We start from the raw sequence: 14,386 nt of genomic DNA, 5'->3' as shown, positions 1-14,386 counted from the left end.
ATTTTTCATAGTATTCCTTTATAATTTATTTCTGTAAGGTCAGTATTAATGCCCCTACTTTAATTTCTGATTTTAGTAATTTAAGTCTTCTACTTTCTTTTTTGTTTAGTGTAAAGTGTGCCAATTTTGTTAATTGTTTCAAAGCATCAGTTTTTGGTTTCATTAATTTTCTTAATTGTTTTTTAATCTCCATTTTATTATTTCAGTTATGATATTTATTTCCATCTTTCTGCTTGATTGCTTTTTTTACACTCTAGTGTCCTAAGGTGAAGGTGAGATTGTTCATTGGGCATCTTTCCACTTTTGTGATATAGACATTTATAGCCATAAAGTTCCCTCTAAGCACTGATTTAGCTGCATTCATAAATGTAATATGTATCCATAAGCTGTATCTATTAGTTTTGAAAATGTCTTCATTTTCATACATCTGAAAGCATTTTATAATTTCTCTTGTATTGCTTAATTTCCAAATATTTGTGAGTTTTCTAAATTGTTTTCTGCTACTGATTTCTAATTTCATTCCATCATGTTTGGATGACATACTTTGTATTCTTTCAATCCTTTTTATTAAGGTTCATTTATGATGTATAATACTGTCTATCCTAGAGAGTACTCCATGTGCTTTTGAGAAGAGTATGTATTTAGGTGTTTTAGGGTATTGTGTCCTGTGGATGTCTGTTAGGTCTTGTTGATTTATAGTATTGGTCAAGTCTATTTCCATGTGGATCTCCTGCCTACTGAGGTATTAAAGTCTTCAACACTATAATTGTGCTATTTTCTTTTTTATTTCTGTCCTTTATCTTAATATACTTTGAGGTGAATATTTATTTGTGATTTTCCTGATGGGTTGACATTATTTTTAGAGCTCATCTAACAGTATAGACACTTCTACTTTCTTATGATTGCTGTTTGCATGAACATTTTTAAAATCCTTTCAATCTGTTTTTATCTTTTCATCTACAGTATGTCTCCCATAGACATACTGATAGTTAGACTATGTCTCCCATAGACATAGATAGTTAAGTCTTTTTATTTTTATTTTTTTGATCCAGTTTGATTATCACTTTTTTGATCAGATTGCTCAATCCATTCACATTATCATTGATAACGTTGGATTTATGTGTGTCTTTTCACTTCAAAAAAAATTGTCTCATAGCTAATTTTTGATCCTTTAGTCTTCCTCTAATGCTTTCCTTTGCATTAAGTGAATGTTTTCTAATGTAATATTTTAATTCCTTTAATGATTTTTCACTGTAGTTTTTTTTTTTCCAGTTATGTCTTTAGTGGTTGCTTCAGGGCTTATCACATCTATTTTAATTTATCAGAATCCACTTCAAATTTATACTAACTTAATTCTAGAGAGATATAGAAATGTTGCTCTTACATAATTCTATTTTCCTCCTTTTTGTGCCATTACTGGCACAAATAGATCAATGCATTGTCTTATGTATTAGTTTTATTATTTATTTATTATTGGTTTTAAAGAAGCTAAGAGAAGAAAGGAGAGAAAGTATATGTTTATAATGTTTGTTATATTAAACTTATTTTCAAAAAAAAAACTTATTTTCCATTTCTTATTCCTTCATTTCTTCCTAAGGATTTAGCAACTGTATGGTGTCATTTTCTTACTCCAAAACAGCTTTACTTTCACCCACCTTAAATAGCTTGAAGGTTAAGCCGTTAGTGCTAAATATATTACTTATATTACATTTCTATTTGTTATAGGCCCAACAATATAATAATATATATATATTAGAGCTGTGTGTACATATATACATATGTATATACACATATACATATATAAAATTACTTTTTAAATAGGAGAAAAGAGGTGCAGTAATAAGCATTTATATTGTCTTCTAGAATTGCATAATTATCTTTACTGGTGGTCTTTGTTTTTTCCTGTGGATTTGAATTTCTGTCTGGGTTTACATGATTTCTACCTGAAGAACTTAGTATTTCTTGGAAGAAGACTCAGGTAACAATGAACTATCTCAGTTTTTATTTTGAGAAGTGTCTTCAATTCACCTTAATTTTTGAAATATACTTTTCCTGGATGTAGCATTCTTACTTGAAAGCTTATCCCCCCTCCCCCACCCCGCCCCCGTGTAGGGTAGTTATTGATTATTTTACCCATTACCTTCTAGATCGTGTTCCTCAGGAGAGGTCAGTTGTTAAATCTTATTGGAGGGGGCCCATTGTAAATGATAACCTATTTTATCTTACTGCTTTTGAGATTTTCTATTTGTTTTTACTTATCGACATATCAATTATCATGTATCTGGGTGTGCATCTTTTGAATTTATTCTACCTGGAGTTTGTTGAGTCTCTCAGATGTGTAATTTAAACTTTTTAATCACATTTGGAATTCAACTATTATTTCTTCAAATATTGCCTTTCTCTCTCTCCTGTACTTCTGGCACTCTTGTTACAAATATATTAATTTGCTTACTGGTTTTCTACATTTCTCTGTAGCTAAATTTATTTTTCTTCTTTCCCTTTTCTCTTTGTTTTCAATGTTTAATCTTATAGATCTTCCAAGTTCACAAATTCTTTTTTTCTGCCACAACTCTTCTTCAGTGCAGCATTGTTAGTAAATTTTTAATTTAAGTTTTTATAATTTTCAACTCCAGAATTTCCATTTTATTCCTTTTTAAAATTTCTACTTCTTTATTGTTATTCTCTACTTGGTGAGACATTGTCATTATGCCTTCTTTTGATTATTTAAACATAGTTTTCTCTCTGTTTTGAACATATTTATAAAATCTACTTTGCAATTTTTGTCTGTTAAACCAGCATTCGGGTTCCCCTCAAATGCAAAGCTGTATTGCCTTCTCTTTTTTTCCTGTGTATGAGTCACATTTACCCAATTCTTTGCAAATCATATGTTTTTGTTGAAAAATGGACACTTCAATGCATTTTAGCAACTCATGACATTCATACCCTTCCCCAAGCCCCTGGGACATTTTGTTGTTGTTAGATAATGTATTGTAGCAGCTTTTTTGCAACATGGAACTGAGTAAAATGAGACATGCTGCTCATCTGCCCCACCTAGAGTGAAACTGTAGCCCTAGACTGGAAGTTGATGGAGAAGCGAGCCCCATCTTTGTGATAGAATCTATTCAGAGTGGAGTTTTTGTCATACAGCTCTGGGCCTGGGGATGGGAATGGCTTATGGCTCAAATACTGTAAACTCACAGTGCTTTTATTGAGATTTATTTGTTTTTTTGAATGAAATTTTAGCCATTTCTTATATGTCATTAGGATTACTTACAGAGATTTCAGTGGTTGTTTTATTATAATATTCCCCACAAAATAATTGCTTAGCTAAGAACAGTATTTGCCCAACTCCTGTCACTGTTATTCTGGAAATCCCACTACTTTACTTTTCTTATATAAAAGAAAACAAATATAAAATTTAAAGGTATCTGCACTATGATATTTTTCTTTCCTTGCTATTCTAAAATAAGTTAACTGACTATTATTTAAACTATTTTCTTAAGTATTATTAGTTGCTACACTACAATAGCTATTTTAGTTTGCTAGGTAGTCTCTGGCAAATTAATATTCTAATATGGGAAATATTGCTTATTAGTACAGTTGATTGTTTAACCCACACAGTATTCATACGGGTTCCATAAATTTTTATTAGAATGAATACCTTTTGGTCTTTGGCTTAGTTTTCTAAGTAAGATTTTTTTTCATTTTTGTGTTTTTGGGAGAGCTTGCTCTTATTACACAAAAAAGTAGAAAAAAGATTAAAAGTATTAGATGTTTAGCTAAAATGTTTACATTCTTATTTTCAGTATGTGTCCATGTAATAGAAAATTCAATAGGTAAAAATAGAATGTTTATCACAAGAACATATGCTAATCTTTTCTAGATATGAATGTGATATGGGAAAGAAGAGTTCTTTTGAAACCTCTTTAAAAGTGTTCATATTTTAATCTATTTGAAATTAGGAAATAGGCCTCTCTAAGGCTACCTTCAGGGATTTCTACCCTCTCAGGATGTGAGTGACAATTTTAAGGCAAAATGATATACACAAATTTCCTAAAGGAAAAAGAAAAATTGTAATTAATTAAAATGGCTAAATTATTTGACAGCTTCAAAAGGAATTTCAATTAAAATGATAAATTAACAAGATTTTTGAGCAACATTACTTTAGAATTCAATGTAATTACTGGTGTGAGAAACAAGAAACTTGCCTGTGGTGCCACTTTAACATAGATTGTGTATTTATTATAATATATATATATGTGGTTTGGCAAACTAGAATATCAGATTCATAGAATTTTAAGAACCATTAAATGCTAGATAAGGTAATGTCTTCAATGGTCAACTCTTTAACAGAAAAATCCAAGTTTCAGTGCTCTAACAAAATAGGTATTTATTTTTTTTCTTACTCCTGTGAAGGTGGCCAAAACAGGAAGCTGATGTTCCTTCATATGGTCATCCTTCCATATTGTTGTTTTAGTTATTTACTTTTTTTGACCCTGCCCCCCGCTACAGAACTTCAGTCTTGAGCTTAAGGGGAAAAGCATGGCTAACCATGTTGGAAGTTATATGGTCAGGCAGAAAGTGACCCATTTTATTTCTGGTCACATTCTATTGGTACATTGTTATATCTAAATTCAAAAAAGAGGCTGAAGTATAAATTCTATTTATGTGCCTTAGGGGAAAAGAAAATAGATCTGGTGAGCAGTTTTCCAGTCTGCCACATACTATGTATCTGGCGGCTTGATGTGTAGAAAGAAAAATTTTAAATCATCCACAATTCAGAATTCGCATTCCACGGAAGCCTGGAAAATGATTGTGATATTTCATTTTTGTTCTTTACATTCTTCTGCATGCTTTAATTCGAAACTGTTTCTTGATTTTGGTAATTAGTAACCAGGGGATCATAAAAACAGGAAATGTGACCACGGGAAGACATGTTCCCTCCTTCTGCAGAGGTGAACAAGAAAGAAAATGACTAAGTCACAAAGCTAATTAAAGATACTAATTTTTTAAATTCCCAACTGACAATAAATAGTTAAGACAATATAAGATAATACGTAGAAAATTAGATTGGTCAGAAAGACATGAATTTTACATTTGGGTATACCAAAAACTTGGTGCATCAATCTGGATTATGATCTTAATCTTGCATCTGAGACCCCACCTAGGGACAAGAGATCAGAATTTGTGGGAAATCTCCCTTATGAAATTGAGAATCTGCAATTGAGGAATACATTTTGGACTCTGAGAGTAATTGTGGCAGTAAAAATTGTGACAGATCAAGTTACAGAACTCGGTTGAGGGTTTGATATGTGCTCTGAGTATACAGATGCTATTCATCTTGCTCAGGAATGAAATGATTCTAAACTGATAAGAAGAAAACTCAGCTGTGTGTTCTTTTAATAAAAATGTTAAAACAAATTTCAAATCCCAGGGTGAAGAATGTCAGTAAATCTAAGCAGAGATTTAATTTTATTTCAAACATGTAGAGGGTCATTCTAAAAGTTTATTTTTTAGAGAAAGCTGTTCTCCTTAAGAAGAAAAAGAAAGGGGACACCTGGGTGACTCAGTGATTGAGCATCTGCCTTTTGCTCAGGTTGTGATCCCGGGTCTGAGATCGAGTCCCTTGTCAGGCTCCCAATAGGGAGACTGCTTCTGTTTCTGCCTATATCTCTGCCTCTCTCTCTGTGTCTCTCATAAATAAATAAATACAATGTTTTTTAAAAAAAGGAAGAAAAAGAAAAAAACAGAGGAAAAGTGGACAAACTGAGAAATAGAAAAATGGAAGTAGCATCTCGAGCTTATTTTTTCCTCATTGAATACTGTTAATAAAAGTGTGGAGAATCCCCCAACTTCCCAAGATAAAAGGTTATTTTTGAACCTTATCTTCTTCATCAGTAAAATGAAAGATTTGAGGAGAACTTCTAAGTTTCTCTCAAGATCTCTCATTTTCTTATCTCTGAACCTAATTGCCCATATCTTAAACCACAAAAATAGAAGAAGAAAGCATGAACATAAAGCAAAATGTATTTATATTCTCAAAAATTACCTTCTAATTTCACTTATCTCTTAACTCCTCCTGTGCATTGGTATCCTTTGAAAATTGAAAGTATGTTTAAAATAGGATTAATTTCTCAGTTTGTTCTTATTTGCCTATTGCAAGTGGCCAGGATAACTCCAATTCCTATCCAATTCCTGAACATGAGGAATACTCAGTCTGTTGCTTTATGAAATTGTCCCTAGCGGTGTTCCTGGTATCAAAGAAATACCCAATGAGTCACCTTATCTTTTCTAAAGTCTGAATTTAAAGATGGGAAACATTTATAATATTATATTCTATAGGAAAATATAGGTTTATGAATTAATATGGACTAAAAGCTGAAAAATGAATAATCTGCAGTGAATTTACGATAAAAGCATATTCAATAATGGTATTTTTCTTATACACTGTTCAATTTATATTTAGATTTTAGTATTGACCAGCCTCTGTAGCTTTTAGAAAATTACATAGAGGGTAATACCTTCTCCTTGATCTGAGGCTTAGGTCTTAAGGCTTGAAATTTGATTATCCTTATGCTCCTTGGTTGGTGTGGTTATCAATGTGATTAATAGAAATGAAATATAATCATACTGTTTATAAAACCAACCAGTGATTTTCTACCTCAAAAATTCACCAGTTGGCTTCTCTGAGCAAGGCATTGCTTATTATTTCTTTTAATTCTATATTTTTTCCAATTATCCATCCTTTTAAAACCCAGTGGTCAACTTATCACTTCCCTGTTCCATTTCCTCCTTGATGGCAATATTAAATCAATACTAAATCAATATTGAAATCACTGACTCTATTATATTAATTAATTATGCTGAATTATAAGTTTTATAAGTATTTAGTTCCTACATTTTTTTTAACTCTGGTGATACCGAGATAAATGAGATATAGTTTCTGATGACTCAATTTAGGATCAAAATAGACATTTTAACAGATAATTGCAATTGCAATTAAATGTAGTGAATACTATGAAAGAATATATTCACCCTTAACTATGGAAGCATCTGGGATTGCTACTTGAACAATAGTTTCCCAGATGGATTATGAGTATCCCTAGTAGGAAATAATCAGTCAGAGAGAAAGAAAAGGTCTATATTCCAGGGAAAGGGAGCAAGTAAAGCACAGACACTAGCAGCTAATAATACCATATGAGTGCAAGCAGTTTAGTAGAAGTAGAATCACCTAGGGGAAATAGTGTGCTGGAGCTGATTGCTACTGGCTCACGAGAATTAATTGTGTCCATCTTTTCCCAGCATTGTCTCTAATGATATCACTTTGTTAGCTTGATAAAGGCCATGCCGGGTGTACCAAGACATCAGTGCTTTGGTAGCAAAATGTTTTTAATAGAAGTGCACTGTAGGATTTACTCAAAAAACATGCAAATCTATGACTGAGCCACTATGGACATAGTCCCGAAAGTCTGTATTTCTGACAAGTTCACCAGGGAATATTTATATACTCTAAAGCTTGGGAAGCATTGACAACTATATGATGGGAAACTGTTGAGGATTCGGACTCTGATGATCTGTAGTAGGAATGAAACTGGTGACCAGGAAACTGGTTATTTTGTGTAATTCATGAAACAATGGAGGAACTTTTCTTTCTTTCTTTCTATCTTTCTTTCTTTCTTTCTTTCTTTCTTTCTTTCTTTCTTTCTTTCTTTTTTTTTGGCGGGGGAGTCCTAAAATTGATTGCTAGAGAGGCATTGAAAAAGGAACACTTCAAAATCAGATGTAGTGCCCATTTTTTCTGAGCAGTTTCAGAAGTAGAAGAAAAGTAAAGAGGGATCCCTGGGTGGCTCAGCAGTTTAGAGCCTGCCTTTGGCCCAGGGCATGATCCTGGAGTCCCAGGATCGAGTCCCACATCAGGCTCCCTACATGGAGCCTGCTTCTCCCTCTGCCTGTATCTCTGCCTCTCTCTCTCTCTCTCTCTCTCTGGGTCTCTCATGAATAAATACATACATTTTTTTTTAAAGAAGAAAAGTAAAGAAGATAATTTGGAAGGGAGTCACTTAATTTTCCCCAGGTCCAACTAGGTGCTTCTTACAGCATGAGGGAAGAAGGAACTGTTTCTCTGCTTTATTATAATATAATGGTAATGAATGTCAAATTCTGGAATGCCTATAGGAGAATTTAGAGGAGAGGAATGGAGGACCTTCAAATTATGGGCACAGACTATACCTGGTTGAACTAGACAATGTATTGCTTTGGCAATATGACAAGACTGTGCTTAAGCCAGGCTGGAAAAGAGCTGTCAACACTTTATAAACTGTTGAAATAACTTCTTTATCAGTAGAGCATTGCATTGTCTCACCATTTAACTTTCACAACTTTATCTTCTTTGAACTATTTAATTTCTTATTATGATCTTGAGTGCTTGGCAGATAGATGTGTATAAAATGACATAATGGACCTTTTATGGGCTATTCAACTGGTGATCTTTGAACTCATATTGCTAAGTAGTCTGTGGAAAAATAAGCCATTTTAGCACAATTTTAAAGGCAATCTGCATTTCAAAACCACCCTGATGGTGTATTTATTGGTTCTAGTAAGACATTATACATTGTTAAACTTTTAAAAAAATGATATGAGAATCTGTCAAGTTTGGAAAGGAGTGATTATATTCCATTCAGGTCACTGGCCATAAATTTCATGACTGAGTTCTGGTATATTACCTTTCTACAGTCATTTTGGTTGTACTCTAGGGGTCTAGAAAGATTCAAATTAAGTAAACTGGTAATGTAACTATACTCCAGATGAATTGGTTTAAACAGTAAAACCATAGATTGAAGAACCATTACATAAGTAAAGATGAGGATGTCAAGTACTTGCCTTTAGAAGTATAAAGTTTCTGAATGTCTGTGTCATGGGGTTGGAGATACTATGTAGTTATGTAAAACTCTTCTTCTCTGGGGGCTCTTGGGTGGCTCAGTTCGTTGAGAGCCCAACTCATGGTTTCAGCTCAGATTGTGATCTCATGGGTCATGGGATTGAGTCCCTTGTCAGGCTCTGTGCTTGGCAAGGAGTCTGCTTGAGATTCTCTCCTTCTGCTCCTCTCCTCATAGGCATGCATGCATGGGCTCTCTCTCTAAAATAAATAAATAAATAAATAAATAAATAAATAAATAAATAAATATTAAAACAAGCAAACAAACAAACAAACAAACAAAAAACCAAAACTCTTCTCTGGATAATCCTTCACCACTAAGGGAGGGAATGGGCCAGGATAATATTATTTTAAACTGTCAGTAGATTACGAATACCTAGGAGAAGTTTAGAAAAAAATCATGTTAAGAACTGTAAGAGTGTCTGGGTGGTCAGTCGGTTAAGAGTTGGATTCTTGGTTTTGGCTCAGGTCATGATCTCAAGTTCTTGGATCAAGCCAGAACATTGGCTCTACACTCAGTGGGGAGTCTGCTTCCCTCTCTCCCCCTCTGCCTCTCCCCCAACTCATTCTCTCTCTTTCTCTCAAATAAATAAATAAATCTTAAAAACAAATTACAAAAAGTCTGAGATTTTATCATACTTATAGCTGAAAAACCATCCTGCCACAGATTCATGGATGCCAGCAGAAGATAGCTCCTGGGTCAGAGAAAAAGGACTATATTACTCACAATCCAGTGGGCACCATGAATTTCAATTTTTACTTGGTTTCCTATGTACCCTGTGATGGATAGACCCTAAGGTGGCCCTTTACCCCCAAACAATGATTCCCACCTCCTAATGTTCAGACTTAGGTGTAGTTTCCTCCCCTTGAGTATGGGAGGGATCTATGACTTGCTTTTACCCAACAGAATATAATAAATGTGATAGGATGTGCTATTATATTATGGTTAGGTTACATTATATGGTGAAGTTGATGACATATCACCCTTATAATTATATTACCTTAAGACTCTATCTTGGTAGATTGGAGCGGGAGACTACTCCAGTTTATAAGTTTGATTAAGCAAACTACCAGGTTAGATAACCCACTTGTCAAGAAATTGCAGGTGGCCTTTATGAAGTATGGGCCGCATCTAGTCAACAGCAAGTGAAACCTAGGGTCTTCAGTCATATAACTGCAAGTAACTACCAGTAACCTGAATGAAAGTGGAAGCAGATTCTTACGTCAAGCCTCTAGATGACAAGGAACCCTGGCTGGTGCCTGGATTGCAGTCTTGTAAGACCCTGAGCAAAGGATCAAATTAAGCTGTGCTTGAAACTTTGACTCATAGAAAGTGTGATATAATAACTGCATTTGTTTTAGGCCACTATATTTGTGATAATCTGTTATGTTACTATAGAAAACACTGCTGAAGTCTCATGGAAGCAATGCAGAAACAGACGTAGGTGGATGGTACACACATAGTGGGTTCCTGTCACAGCTAATGAACCCTGAGATTAGGAAACTCTAATCTCCCATAAGGGATTTCTAGCAAACATGTTTAAACTTTCTCTTTAGAAGGACCCACTACCTTTATAATGCTGGATGACAAACAGATCTGCTCTGTGACCACAAGGAAGACACAGTCTTCATTTTCCAAGGCCGTTTGCTTTTCCTCGAGAACATAGTCCAAGACAACTGTTGTCACAAGTTTCACCATGGAGAATTGTTGCCAGTAGCTAAGAGGTTCTTTTAGCATTCTAGGAGAATTTCCATATACTCAGCAGTATATAGTTGTGTGGAAGAGACCATAGTTATGTCTCTCTCATCCATTCCAAAAGGTCCATTTGGGGCCATAAAATGGGATAAAAGTGACTGAGCCTATTTTATAAAATAATATTTAGTTATCTGAGTTTTCCCCTTGATAAATTTAAGTTATAGTCACTCCATTAATGTGCGGGTAATATTCTGCTTTGGTGTAGAACAGCTATGGGAATGTGCATGAACTTAAACATGTCCATAAAAAGATAAAGGAAGAATTTTATCCTCTAACTGCTTCAAATGTAAAGAAGTTATAGATGTATTATCCCCTTTCCAGTACTCGAAATATTGGTATTTAGATATATATACATAAGAATCTAAAGATATTACAGACAGTAATACACTTCAGTAGAGTCATTTCAGTTAAAACATTTTTAAGCTATAAATACTTTTCAGTTTTTCAAGAGTTTCTAATACTTTTAATACAGAGAATTAGTAGATCATGGCATGATGGATGAATTTAATTTTGGCGGTACTTGATCATGAGGGCTGAGATATCAGACTAAATAAATGAGAGTTTATTGATGTGGGAGTATTCACTCATGATGCAGGATATAAGATTCAGTGAGAATCTCAGGAGATGATGTGAACTTTACTGGAATAACTCTCAGAAGTATGGAAAAAATGATAGCCAAAGTGAGCACCCAAGAATGGAGTTACTCAACTTGTACCCTCAGAAGAAAATTAAAAAATGGATGATTTGGAGGCTAAGGGAAGGGGTTATTAAAGTTGTTTGAAATTCTTTCCTAGTTTCTGGACCTCAGAAAATTTTAATTAAGGGTTCACTTGTAAAAGAGAATGTTAGGTCCTTTGACAAAAGAATTCTGTAATACTTTGGCCATGCGCAAGATAATGATTCACTCTGTCTTTTCCCAGTCATTTACTCAATATAAATTTACAATGGAAAAAGAGGAATTTTCAAACATTTTAAGGACTAATGTATTTTGGTATTCAGAGATTGAAAGCATCACTGTTTCCTTTTTTTGAGTGTGACATATGAGGGCTAGTTAGTAAGTCGAACAGTGGGTAATATGCAGCTCATATTGAATTCACAGGCCCATCCTAATTGCCTAATGTAAGGTTAGAATAGACAGACTTGATTGTTAGTGCAACCCCCACATTGGGTACTTGGCCTATGAGGTGAGAACTATATAGTGGAGCAAGCCAAATTTGAGCCCCTGCAACTGCAACCACCGTCAAGTACAAGGTAGTTTATCAGCAAAAGTATTACAACCTAGAGAGGATGAAAAATTAGTACCACCTTTAAGGATTTAAAGCCTTGGTCTTCTTCATGTCTCCAAAAGTTCACCAATATCCACCAAAACCAAGTGGATCCTTAAAGACGACAGCACATTATCACAAACTGAACTAGTAGCACCCTCCAATGCAACTGCAGTTCCCAGCTGTGGTATTTGTGCTAGAGCTGAGGTAACCTGACACCAGTATATGGAGCAGTCATAGATTTAGCAAATGTGCTCTTTTCTATCCATATTGAAAAAAAAGATTTAGAAACACTTTGCATTCATGTATGGTTGTCATACATACATACATAGACTTCAGGTCTATGTTAACTCTTGTGCCCATTAATAGTACAGTCCCCAAAGATTTGGTCCATCTGGATATCAGGCTGAACTTGATACATTGAATATATAACAATTTATTACAATGCTAAATCAACAACAAGTGGCTGACAAATTGAAGACCTTGGCAGGCCATGCATATTCTATTTTTTTAATAATAAATTTATTTTTTATTGGTGTTCAATTTGCCAACATACAGAATAACACCCAGTGCTCATCCCGTCACGTGCCCACCTCAGTGCCCGCCAGCCAGTCACCCTCACCCCCTGCCCTCCTCCCCTTCCACCACCCCTAGTTCGGGAGAGATAAACTCTTTTGAAGTTTCAAGGACTGACTATATCAGTAAACTTTTTAGGGCTCACTGGCCAGAGGTTTTCCAGGATATCCCATCCAAAGTAAAGGCATCTTGCATCCCTTTCCAAGCAGTCCTGTGATTTGGACCAAACAACTGACAATTTCTGGGTTACTAGATATATTAGTGAAGTTTATGGCAAGTGCTTGTCACAAAATAATATCCTGTGGTTCTATATTAAGGTTATTTCATTTGCCATAGAGAATTTTATACCTATTGAAAAGAACTCTAGTAAGTGAGCTCAGGAAGAGATGGAGTGTCTGGCCATGGAACATGTGATATGTTTGGAACTGTCCATAGGAAGCTGGGTTCTGGAAGATCCACCAAGTCATAAGTTGGTCAAGCTTTGCAATAATCAGTGTTAGTTGGTAGTGGTATAAATGGAATTAAGCATGAGTAGGGAAGAGGACATGAACATGTACCATTAACTTGGTAGCCCAGAACCCATGCCATTGACAGCTTATGCATCATTGCTCCTCCCTCAACTCACACTTATGGTATGTGGAATTTTATACATCCAGATGCTGAGGTAGAAAGAAGCTTGAGCTCAGTTCTTGGATAGGTCAGCTAAGAATGTAGATGTAAGGCAAAAATGGATAGTAGCTACACCAGAGTCTCACTCGTGGGTAGTTATGAAAAACTTTGTAAAGGAGATTTTCCTGAGGCAATATACCTTGTTATCTGCTGTGTTTAGAAGTGGTTATAAGTTAGAACATATACTGGCCAGTGAATATGGCTAATAGCCTGACCTACATGTAACTCAGGCCACTGGGGAAAGACTGGAAGATTACGGACAAAGTCTTAGATAAAAAAATATGCAAATGTACATATGCAAGTGGGCATAATATGTGAAGTTCTTTTTATCATATTAATATCTTCCAGAGAGCATTCATTATAGGAGTCAGATTATACAACCAGTTAAGATGATTCTTCACCTGTTGATGTTAGTGAGATTTCTAATATCAGCCACCTGGTACAGTGGACAATAAATGAAAGTTGGCTATGGTGGCAGTAGCCTGATACCATGAGCTCCCACTTAAAAAAGCTGATCTAGCTTTTGCCATTGCTGAAACCTGTCAGTAATAGAGAGGCTAAGCCCCCAATGTGGCACAAACCCTTATGAAGATAAATGAGCTCCCACTTTGGCAAGTTGATAACACTGGTCCCATTCTACCCTAGAAGCGCCTGTGATTCATTCAGACAGAAAAACAGATATATTCTGGGTATGGTTCTGTCCTTCCTGCCTGTGGGGCCTCAACTAACACTACTATTAAAGAGCTTACAGTACATTTGATTCAGTGGCATAGGGTTCTATAAAATATCACTTTTAACAATTTTTATATAAAAGGATGTGGGGGAATGAGCCATGACTGTGGCATCAACTGGTCATGTCTATCATATGACCTAGAAACTTGGACTGATAGAAGATTGGAATGGTCTGCTGATAACAAAGTTGAACTGGCAAATCAGATGTAATAACTTTAAGAGGATGAGATATCATCTTCCTGGGTGCAGTATACATCTTGAGGCAAATATGTTTATATGGGCTGTGTACTTAATAGGAGGAATTCATGGATCTGACCTTTATATGGAAAAAATAATGGCCAACTTTCCTATAATTTCCAGTGGTGCCTTAAGGAAGATTTGTTTCCTATCCCTGCAAATCTGGGTTCTGCAAGATCAGAAACTCTAAGTCCCAATGGAGGAAAGGTTTCAGTC

The sequence above is a fragment of the Vulpes vulpes genome, chromosome 6, assembly GCF_048418805.1.
Source record: "Vulpes vulpes isolate BD-2025 chromosome 6, VulVul3, whole genome shotgun sequence".
NCBI lineage: Eukaryota > Metazoa > Chordata > Mammalia > Carnivora > Canidae > Vulpes > Vulpes vulpes.
Note: the sequence above shows the minus strand (reverse complement) of the source record.